The sequence below is a fragment of the Myxine glutinosa genome, chromosome 7 (genome assembly GCF_964187855.1).
Source record: "Myxine glutinosa chromosome 7, kmMyxGlut1.1, whole genome shotgun sequence".
Taxonomy (NCBI): domain Eukaryota; kingdom Metazoa; phylum Chordata; class Myxini; order Myxiniformes; family Myxinidae; genus Myxine; species Myxine glutinosa.
Window position 1 is genome coordinate 137,968,524 of NC_136267.1, and position 12,068 is coordinate 137,980,591.

Here is a 12,068-nt window from a genome sequence, read left to right on the forward strand (position 1 = left end):
GAATAATCCTCTCCAAGGAGTTTTGTCACTCAAGCTTTTGGGTCTCACTATCTGCCATGATCTTTCCTGGGAAAACCACATTTCAAATCTGGCCTCCAAAGCCAGTCGCCAACTGGGCATCCTCCATCGTGCGAAGTCCTTCCTTGACACACCTGAGCTCCTCACCACATACAAGGCTTTCATCCACAGCTCAATGGAATACTGCTCTCCCCTCTGGGCTGGTGCTCCTGCCTCACACCTAGCTCGTCTTCACGCTGTTGAAACCAAAGCATTCAGAATCATTGGAATCTCCCGCGATGAAGCTAACTCCAAGGGCCTCTTACTCACTCACCGAGGGCAGTTTTTTTTTTTTTTTTTTTTTTTTTTTTTTGGTGGTCTTTCCAAAAGGTTGGTGGTCTTTCCGTCTTCTACCGACTCCTCTCTGACCTTGCCCCCCCCCCCACCCCCCCAGCTCTCTCTGGGCTCTGTCCCGCAAATATTCCTACAGGTTGCACAAGATCTGCCTGCAACCCTCTTATGGTTAAACTGCCAAAATAAAGACTCTCTGCTCACCTTCACTCCTTCATTCCTCTTTTCTTCCGCCTCTGGAACAAACTCCCTCACTCTCTTCAATCCCACTCCACCCTCCAGGTCTTTAAAACAGCTGTTCACCACCATCTCTTATCTTCCCCCATCCAAAACCTTGATCTTTTCTACCCCCGCTAATTTCACCCCAATTCCACTTTTTTGAAATACCAACTTCTGTCCTGGAAGTCCTTGGTGTCCTTCTGTTTTATACTTCTTCCCCCCCCCCCCCCTTCCCACACCTCCTCCCCCAAGCCCTCTCCCTTCCACACATCTCCCTGCTCTCAAATGTTGTGTTTGTGTGCTTCCCCTTTTCTCCCCATCTTGTCTTCCGCTCCCTCTTTTTGTCCCCCGTCGCACAGCGGAGCGAAAGGGGGACTATGGCTTTCCCCTCCGTACGTGTGTCCGTCCGTCCGTGCGTGTTTGCGTGCGTGCATAAGCGAAGGACCGCATTCGAATTTGGTGTGTGGGTGCAACCCACGTCAAAATCCAAGATGGCCGCCGCCATGTATGTCTGATGCCATGTATGTCTGAAACTTGTGAGATGAATATCTTGAAAAATAAGCGAAGTACCAACTTCTAATCTGGTGTGTGGGTGTATCTAGGCATAAGGAAGAACACCATTGAAAATTGGGTCGCCACGTCTAAATCCAAGATGGCCGCCGCCATGTATGCCTGAACCTTGTGAGATGAATATCTTGAAAAATAAGCGAAGTGCCAACTTCTAATTTGGTGTGTGCGTGTATCTCGGCATAAGGAAGAAAGCTATTGAAAATTGGGTCGCCACGTCAAAATCCAAGATGGCCGCCACCATATATATGTCTGAAACTTGTGAGCGAAATATCTCGAAAAATAAGCGAAGTACCAACTTCTAATCTGGTGTGTGGGTGTATCTAGGCAAAAGGAAGAACGCTGTTTAAAATTGGGTCGCCACGTCAAAATCCAAGATGGCCACCGCCATGTATGTCTGAACCTTGTGAGATGAATATCTTGAAAAATAAGCGAAGTACCAACTTCTAATTTGGTGTGTGGGTGTATCTCGGCATAAGGAAGAACGCTATTGGAAATTGGGTCGCCACGTCAAAATCCAAGATGCACGCCACCATATATATGTCTGAACATTGTGAGCGAAATATCTTGAAAAATAAGCGAAGTACCAACTTCTAATCTGGTGTGTTGGTGTATCTAGGCACAAGCAAGAAGGCTGTTTAAAATTGGGTCGCCACGTCAAATTCCAAGATGGCCGCCGCCATGTATGTCTGAACCTTGTGAGATTAATATCTTGAAAAATAAGCGAAGTACCAACTTCTAATTTGGTGTGTCGGTGTATCTCGGCATAAGGAAGACTGCTATTGTAAATTGGGTCGCCACGTCAAACTCCAAGATGGCCACCACCATATATATGTCTGAACCTTGTGAGTGAAATATCTTGGAAAATAAGCAAAGTACCAACTTCTAATCTGGTGTTTGGGTGTATCTTGGCACAAGGAAGAACGCTATTGAAAATTGGGTAGCCACGTCAAAATCCAAGATGGCCACCGCCATGTATGTCTGAACCTTGTGAGCGGAATATCTTGAAAAATAAGCGAAGTACCAACTTCTAATCTGGTGTGTGGGTGTATCTAGGCATAAGGAAGAACGCTATTGAAAATTGGGTTGCCACGTCAAATCCAAGATGGCCGCCTCCATGTATGTCTGAACCTTGTGAGCGAAATATCATATCATAGCATGTTTTCTGCATCTTCCACTTTGTCAACTCACATCACTTCACCAACGGGGGACCTAGGCGTAACGCTTGTTATATATTTTGTTTGTCTGGTTGATTTGTTTGTGAAGTAAATGTTCGCTCTTTCACGAGCCTCGATTCAGTATACAAAAAAAAAAAAGAAAAAAAAAAAAAGAAGAAGCAGCGGGCGAGCGGATTGAGTGAGATCGGGAAAGGAAGGCCTATCTGCTTCGAGGTGTCGAGCGGACGCTGGTGGACATTGGTCACGAGCGAATATTGGTTTCCCCGGGAAAGGGATTCCTGTGACAAATAAACCTGCGTGACGGGTTTTGCTTTTGGTTCCGAAAGTGAATCATCGCTGGAGAGCAGGTACGCCTCCATTACCGGCCCGTCCGCCATTTCACCTCACACCAGCCATTTCACCTCGCACCAGCCATTCGCCTGGTTCTTGTGTGTGTCGTGGATTTCGCTTGGGAACTCGCGGTTCTTCACGGTTCTCCGCTTGGGAGCCGCTGATCGTTCATGTCAGCGTCATTGTCTGGTGAACCGAAGGTGTGAATTCCCAGTCGCTTTTTGGGTGAACTTTTACCGGACCGACGTCGGCCCGACACCTCACCAAGCAGCTCGTCTGCAGCGTCGACTGTTAGCCGTTCTGGGTTCAGGTCTCAGTACGACCTTTTCTTGTGATCCCGAGAGCCAAGGGGATCGACTTTGGCCTGGTATCGTGACACAGTGACTTTGGGGGATGTTACCGATTGCTCACGTGGGAATACCGTGAGTTATTGATTCAGGAAATTGGTGGTACCATCATAGAAATTATATGGTGTTTGCTGTGCAAATGAGGTTTTCTTGTACGTGCGTTACTTGTTATTATTGTGTGGTTTTAATACAATACTTGGTTTTTGTAACTGATTGGTGTGGTTTCACCATTGGCCATTGGCACACATAATAGCACATCTTTCTGCCGTGACTCCTTTCGGGGCTCGGAGGTACACCGTGGCCGGGGTTTGGGGAGGAGCACGTAACTAACACGCGCGCACACACACACACACACACACACACACACACACACACACACACACACTCACTCTCTCTCTCTCTCTCTCTCTCTCTCTCTCTCTCTCTCTCTCTCTCTCTCTCTCTCTCTCTCTCTCTCTCTCTCTCTCTCTCTCTCTCTCTCTCTCTCCGAAAGGAACGTACCACAAACCCTCCAATCTACTTTGTCTCAAAAAAGTCCAGTCACCCAAACTCTTGCATCTCACTCTCAGTTATGATCTCTCTTGGACAAGCCACATTTGATATTTGTCCTTGAAAGAGAGTCTCTAACTGGGCACCCTCCGTTGTGTAAAGTCTCTCCACACCCAAATTTTGTTTCTGTTTCCATCTTGTCCACTCCCTGCGTTCTCCCCTACACCTCATCGTTAACCCAGGCATCAATTGTTGTCCGTCTCCATTTGGTTCTCCATCAGCCCTGCTGTTGCTATTTCCCCCCTTCTCTTTCTGCTGTTAATTTTGTTTTGTTGCGTCCTAACCCGAACCCTAACCCTAACTAACCCTAACCTTAACAACCCTAACAACTATAACCCTAACCCTGACCCTAATTAACCCTAACCCTAACAACCCTAACCCTACTAACCCTAACAACAACCCTACCCTGACCCTAACAACTGTGTTATTGGTCTTCCACAAGCCTCGAAAAAAAAAAAAACGTTTCTTTAGATTTCGCAAGTATCGTGCTCCATGCGACATCTTTCTTGCTTGTTTGTTTCACTTCTATGCATTCCTAAACCACCGGAAAGAAGAAGGTGAAAACTGTTGACGCTCCTTGGTGTGTGCGCAGGAAGGTTTTAAGTAGTAATAAAAAAAAACCATCAGCCTCAGGATTCAGGGTTGGGTGGAGAGGATAGAAATTCTCTCTGTAAAAGTCTCCTCTAGAAACTCGCTCCGGTGTGGGGGGGTATTACATATAATAAAATGCCCCAAATTCTGTGCATGAAAACCATCGACATCATAGAGGTGGGGAAATTATACCATTACATAATTCTGTTTGTGTGTTTTTGATTGACGTCGATGCACTCCTTAAGCACAGCACGGAATGAGGCCAAAGGTTGTGCTTGCACTCGAGGTGGACATAGGAAGCTTCGAGGCAAAAAATAAAATTCATACCCAGAAGTGGGAACTTTACAAGAACCAAACCGCTGGACGGAACGAGTTGAAAACGCGTGGTTGTACTCGAGTGGTGCCCGTGAAGGTTTTATAGGGTTAAAAAAAAAATTAAATGTCGCGGAGGTTCAGGATGGGGGGAGCAGCCCAATTCTCTCTGTGCTGCACAGGTCTTTATCGTATTGTGCCACTTGGTGACAGCCAGTATTATGTTGAAGGAGCCGGGGCTCCCACGTCGATCGGAAGAATGGACGCGACAAAAAGCTAGAATTCATCTGAGTTGCTTTAATGAAATCAAACACTCAGGCACTCTGAAAAACCGTTTATCAGTCAGCAATATATATCTATTCCGCCAGGGGGTTTGCCCAGGCCCGGCGCCAGGGGGCGTGGCCCAGCGTCCTGGCTGCGGCCTGGCAAGTTGAGGGCGAGCCTGCCCGGGCATGCCCGGGCATGCCCGGGCGTCCCGACTGAGGCCTGGCAAGTTGAGCGCGGGCCTGGGCGTCCTGGACGAGCCCGGCATGGTGATCGCTCCGCGTCCTTGATAGGTGCAAGGCGATTGTGAAAACTCAGCGGCAGCCGCTACACACGTCCCCCCAGAATCGACTTGCACCGGCAGGGTCAATTTGAGGGGGGTCCTGATGACCCGGCCGAAGCGACCCCTGGCGGGTCGTGGGAGGGGGTCCGGTGAGGTGGTGGGCGGTCGAGTGGGGGGCACCGTGGACGGGGGACGGCCTCGCCGCGGCGGAAGGGCCACCCGTGGTGGGTGGTCGACGTCCACGTGCGCCGGCTTGAGGCGGTCCACAGCAATCCGGTCCGACCTGCCGCCGATGTCGATGACGAACGACTTGTCGTCCCGTCGCAGCACCCGGAAGGGCCCGTCGTACGGCGGCTGGAGTGGCCACCGATGTGCGTCGTGACGCACAAAAACATACTCCGCTGTGCGGAGTGCTGGGGGGACGTAGGACTGGGGGTCACCGTGGTGGGATGTTGGCACGGGGGCAAACCGTCGGGCGGCCTCCTGGAGGTCCGAGCGCTGGTGAGCTGCGGACCAGGGACTGGTAGCGTCGGGCACAAATTCGCCCGGGACGCGTAGCACCTGGCCAGAGACAAGCTCGGCGGTGGATGCCTGGAGGTCCTCCTTGGGGGCCGTGCGAAGGCCCAAAAGGACCCACGGCAGCCGGTCGGCCCACCCGACGTCTTGAAGGCCGGCCATGAGCGCGGCCTTCATGGAGCGGTGGAATCGCTCGCACAACCCGTTTGCTTGGGGGTGGTAGGCCGTAGTACGGTGGAGCTTGATCCCCAGGTTGCGGGCGACCGCGCCCCACAGCTCGGAGGTGAACTGTGGACCGCGGTCTGACGAGATGTCCGCCGGTGCGGGCGACCCAGGTGGCGATGAAAGCCTGCGCCACGTCGGCGGTGGTGGTGGAGACGAGGGGAACGGCCTCCGGCCACCTGGTGGTCCTGTCCACCATGGTGAGCAGGTGTGTGAACCCCCGTGACGGGGGGAGGGGGCCCACCAGATCCACGTTGACGTGGTCGAAACGTCGTTCGGGCACGGTGAAAGGTGCCAGCGGGGCCTGGGTGTGTCGGTGGACCTTGGCCCGTTGGCAGGCCGTGCAGGCGCTGGTCCAATCGCGGACGTCCCGACGAAGGCCGTGCCAGACGAAACGCGCCGACACCAGCTTCTGGGAAGCTTTCCGGCCCGGGTGGGAAAGGCCGTGGAGGGAGGCGAAGATGCGGCGTTGCCAGGCGACGGGCACGATGGGGCGAGGCTGGCCTTGGGAGACGTCGCAGAGCAGGACAGTGTCCGCGCAGGGGATGTCGGCCAGGCGGAGGCCCGTGTCCGCCGCCCGGAGGGCTTGCACCGTGGTGTCGGTGGTTTGGTCCGCCGCCATAAGCGCAAAATCCACGCCCAGGTGGACCGCGTTCGCGCTGGCCCGGGAAAGACAGTCGGCCACGGCGTTGTTTTTGCCGGCGACGTGCCGGATGTCCGTGGTAAACTCCGACACGGCGGAGAGGTGGCGCTGTTGGCGGGCCGACCATGGCTCCGTGACCTTGGCCATGGCGTAAACCAACGGCTTGTGGTCGACGAACGCCGTGAAAGGTCGGCCCTCCAGGAGGTGGCGGAAATGGCGGACGGCCAGGTGTAGACCGAGGAGCTCCCGGTCAAACGTGCTGTATTTGAGCTCGTTCGGCCGGAGCTGCCGGCTGAAAAAAGCGAGTGGCTGCCAAACCCCGTTCACCCATTGCTCATGTACGGCGCCCACCGCGTAGTCGGAGGCATCCGTGGTGAGGGCGATGGGAGCGTTGAGCACCGGGTGAGCGAGCAGTGTTGCGTCGGCGAGGGCCCGCTTTGAGCCTTGGAAGGCCGCATCCATTGCTGCGGACCAGGCGATGTCGTGCTTGGCCGGCATGCCCCGGAGGGCTTCGTAGAGGGGCCGCATGAGCTGAGCAGCGCGGGGCACGAAGCGGTGATAAAAATTCACCATTCCCAGGAATTCCTGCAGGGCCTTTATGGTGCGGGGACGCGGGAACGTGGTGATGGCCTCGACCTTGGTTGGCAGCGGCACGGCCCCGTTCTTGGTGATGTGATGGCCCAAAAAATCAACGGCCGTCGTGCCGAAGTGGCATTTGGCCGGGTTGACGATGAGGCCGTGCTCGCTGAGGCGCTCGAACAGCGTCCGGAGGTGGAGGAGGTGCTCGGCCCGGGACGTGCTGGCGACGAGGATGTCGTCCAGGTAAACGAAAAGGAACGGCAGGTCACGCAGCACGCCGTCCATCAAGCGCTGGAACGCCTGAGCCGCGTTCTTGAGACCAAACGGCATCCGCAAGAATTCGAATAAGCCGAACGGCGTGATGACTGCCGTTTTAGGGACGTCGGCCGCCCTGACAGGTACCTGGTGATATCCCCGTATGAGGTCAATTTTCGAAAAAATGACCCGTCCCGCCAGACGGGCGGAGAAGTCTTGGATATGCGGGATCGGGTACCTGTCGGGGGTGGTAGCGTCATTGAGACGGCGGTAGTCGCCACACGGGCGCCATCCACCCCCCGGCTTTGGCACGATGTGCAGTGGCGAGGCCCACGCGCTATCGGAGCGCCGCACGATGCCGAGGTGCTCCAACGCGTCGAATTCGGCCTTCGCTACGGCGAGCTTGGCTGGGTCGAGGCGGCGGGCCCTGGCGTAGACCGGCGGGCCCGTGGTTGGTATGTGGTGCTCGATCCCATGCCGTACTGCGACGGCTGAAAACGTCGGCCGCGTGAGGGCCGGGAACTCCGTGAGCAGGCGAGCAAACTCGTTCGCCGCCGGGACGGCGCATGCCAGCTCGGTCGGCGCGGAGCTGCTCAATGTGCATACCAGGGAGCTGAAGGTTTCAGCGTTGATTAAACGACGCCGTTGGACGTCCACCAGCAGTCCGTGTGCGCAGAGGAAGTCGGCGCCTAGCAGAGCCACGGGCACGTTGGCGGTTACAAACGTCCAAGCAAAGCGTTGGCCGCCGAAGCAGAGGGTGACGTTGCGCGGGCCGAAGGTGCGGATAGTCGATCCGTTGGCCGCAACTAAGGAGGGGCCGCAAACCGCGGATTGCCTGTCCTGGTCAGAGGCGGGTATGACGCTCAGTTGGGCGCCGGTGTCGCACAGGAAGCGCCGTCCGGACGCTTTATCCGTGATGAACAGTAAGTTGCCCGTGTGGCCGGCGCTCATGGCTGGTAATGAACGCCGGCCCGGCCGTTTCCCGGCCTGCCGAAGGTGCACGGGGGTCGGCATGTCCGGGCCTTCTGTCCGAACCTGGCATGATAGTAACACCACGCTTGGTCAGGTGGAGGCCTCGGTCGTCGTGCCAGAGGTGGTCGGCTCGGTAGAGCGGCCGCCAATGGCGTCGGCAGTTCGGCCGTCGACCGTGCCGGGTGCTCGGGCGCCCTGGGTGTTGCGTCGGACGGCGGTGGGTCCCATGTCGCCGCTACGATGCGCTGTCCTGCGGCGGAGATCTTGTCGGCTTCTCTGGCAAGGGCCCGGGGATCTGTGATCGTCGTGCTTGCCAGGGCGAGGCGTACCGGGTTAGGCAGCTGACGGAAGAACAGCTCCCGGAACAGGAATGCCAGAGAGTGCTCGCCGAGCAGTGAAAGCATGTAGTCCATGCGCTCGGAAGGGCGCGTGTCGCCGAGCTCAGGCAGATCGAGCAGGCGCCGTGCGCGTTCCGCCGATGGGAGGGCGAAAGCATCGAGGAGCAGCTTCTTAATCGCGCCGTATTTGTCAGCGGCTGGCGGGCTTTCGAGGAGGCTCAGGGCGCGGGCCGCGGTAACCGACCCGAGCGCAGCTACCACATGGTGGAAGCGGGTGTCGTCGGCCATGATGCCTCGCAGGGCGAACAGGGACTCCGCCTGTGCGAACCAAACCGCCGCGTGAGCCTCCCAGAAGGTAGGCAGTTTAAGGGCGACTGCCGTGTCCATGTCGATAGGTCACCAATGAAGGAGCCGGGGCTCCCACGTCGATCGGAAGAATGGACGCGACAAAAAGCTAGAATTCATCTGAGTTGCTTTAATGAAATCAAACACTCAGGCACTCTGAAAAACCGTTTATCAGTCAGCAATATATATCTATTCCGCCAGGGGGTTTGCCCAGGCCCGGCGCCAGGGGGCGTGGCCCAGCGTCCTGGCTGCGGCCTGGCAAGTTGAGGGCGAGCCTGCCCGGGCATGCCCGGGCATGCCCGGGCGTCCCGACTGAGGCCTGGCAAGTTGAGCGCGGGCCTGGGCGTCCTGGACGAGCCCGGCATGGTGATCGCTCCGCGTCCTTGATAGGTGCAAGGCGATTGTGAAAACTCAGCGGCAGCCGCTACAATGTCATAATTAAATAAACAATAGACATCTGGAAATTGGGGAAATTAACCCATCCGTTGGGACCGGTTTTTGTGCTAGTTGTAGTAAATACATCATGCAACTAGCAACTCACCATTTGTCAGAAACAGTAATCATTGACAAATATTTGCCCAAGATTGTCATTCCAGGTCCTCCATATTGTAAGTACTAAATCCTTCCATCACCTATAGTTCATTGTGATATTCAAGATGGATGATGTAGGTCTAGTGTGACTCGATAGTGACAATCATTTACGGCATGCCTACTAATTGTTATTATTCCTTCCCATGCGACATTCCAAATTATAGCTGTTGTCATAATTGACTGAAAGAGGGTAGGATTTTGTTGTATATAACCTGCTTAGGTAATGCATCTGTGTTGTTACAGGTTGTCCTGTTTTCACTGAATAAAGCCGACCCTGTTCGAGTACAAACAAATCAAGCCCGTCTCTTCGACACTCCCTTTGGCTTATCTTACCCAACAAGCAAGTGGAAGCTGGCCCGGGCAGGCCTTGGAGACCATGAGCTACCGTGAGATTGGCGGCTGGGATGTGCCTGGGTCACAGATTATGAAAGCGAATGGAGATAAAAAGAGACAGGTGATATGAAGAGACATAGGTACCTGATCCAGGTGAGGGGACACCAGTGAAGTCACTGTGATTGTATTGCTGTCGTCTTTGACGGGGATTCTCCCTTAGAAACAAGGATGCTCTTGGAGCCTCAGAATGAGTCAGAGCCCCAGCCTCAGTGCGGCTGAATTGACTGCTTTGCGTGCTATTTATTGCAAAGCTCATACGCTCTTGGCTGGTTGTTCAACCTTGGTGAATCTACTATTGAGGACCCGACAGCTTGAACGTTACTCGGGCTGTGGCAGACATAATAAATCCAAATGGGAAGACTTTGCATGGAGATGCCAAACAAAACATGTTCTTAGCATCACTTCCCAACACAGGATCTACTTCTGCTACTGCTTCGCCCTCTCCTTCACAATTGCCTTCGTAGCAAATTAATTGTAGTTGCATCAACTGCTGACTGCCTCGTCAAGTCTTTTATCGACTGCTTCATTGTAAAATAGTTACAATTGCCTCCACAGCTTACATCAAGTTGGTCATCAAGTGCTCGATATGATGCGACATTGTGCCCAAATACTGATTGGCTGGTTATTCCAGCTGTCCTCTTGTAATCGGGTCTACAACCGGCTCCATAACTCTTGGTGTGCTTGCTGCTTTTTGGGTGTGGCCAACTAAGTATGCCCTTTGGTTGCTTACAATCCCCAAAGACACGACAATATTCAAAATCAAGTGGAGTGCAAGGTGTTCAAATCCCGGTCGATCGTTGAATTAATGCCAGGGGGGTTGACTCACTGACTCAGCCTGTCATCCTTCCGAGTTCGGCACATTGCGTACCAGCTCACTGTTAATTGGGGCACTGCATCAGTGGCACAAACAAGCTTCCAGAGAAATGATGCAACCAGCAGCCACAGGCTGCATACAAAACAACAACAACAACAACAACAGGAGACTTCAAGAGTTTCTACATGAATTACAAGTATATTGAGAGACAAATAACAAATGTACACAATATATGTTTTTCTATATCTCCGCAGCCAAAGGCCTTCGGCCGGAGGGAGGCATTATATTTTCGGGCTGTCCATCCTGCTGTACATCCATTATGGTTTTTGGTTACCATGATAACTTGTGAACCACTGAAGAAATTTCAATCACACTTAGCACAAGTATGGACTTTCAGACAAGGATGGAATGCTTTAATTTTAAGTTCAAAAGGTCAAAGATTCTGTGCCCTTTGAAAATCATTTTGCACACCATGACTTGAGTTAGGAGCATCTGATGTTGGCTCTCTTCTACTTATTACCTACCCAACCTTGTTAGCCTGTTTGTTTCTGTCTGTTTGTGAACATGATATCTCAAAAAGTTGTGGGCGGGTTCGGACGAAATTTGATGGAGAAAATTTGATGAATCGATTTGATGAATTTGAAAATTTGATGAATTGATTTGATGAATTTGAAAATTTGATGAATTGATTTGATGAATTTGAAAATTTGATGAATCGATTTGATGAATTTGAAAATTTGATGAATCGATTTGATGAATTTGAAAATTTGATGAATTGATTTGATGAATTTGAAAATTTGATGGACGAAATGATTAGATTTTCGTGAAGATCTGGATCCGGATCTGGATCTGAGATTTAAAAAAAGAGATTCCTCACCATTGAGAGATGAGGCCAAAAACGATATATAGCTTAATATCTCACAAAGTAGTCGACGACTTATTACAAAACTTGGTGGATGAGTTGGGTAAGTAACAATAACAAGCCAATTCGATTTTGGTTCAGGTTCGAATCCAGATCTGGGCTAACAGTGGGATACAAAACGTAAACTATTCAGTCTGGTGGAGGTACGCTCTCCACTGAGTGCCGTTCTAGTCTCTCATGTGACCTTAAATTTTTCACGTGACCTTTAATTGTGATCAAATGTAATAGTGGGATGCAATGTAACATCAAATGGCGTAACACCCATGTGGGTTTAGGAATATCCAGATGCATTTGCGTCAAACTCTATTTTCTAATTGAATCTGGGCGACAAGCATCACGAGCTACATGCTCAAATAGAAACTCCAAGCAGGCTGAAGTCAAAGTTCAAATACGCAGCCATTATGAATTTACAATCAAAAATGCATTTGGGTAAATGTGGCAAAAGTAAATAAATCATTAAGAGACCACCAACTCCCTCACTCAGCTTATC

General features: G+C 52.5%; 1 protein-coding gene across 4 annotated transcripts in view; it reads right to left on the reverse strand.

Moving 5' to 3' along the window:
• LOC137431675 (putative methyltransferase-like protein 25) overlaps positions 1-12,068 on the reverse strand; it is a 145,383-nt gene that overhangs the window by 107,025 nt on the left and 26,290 nt on the right. The window lies entirely within an intron of this gene.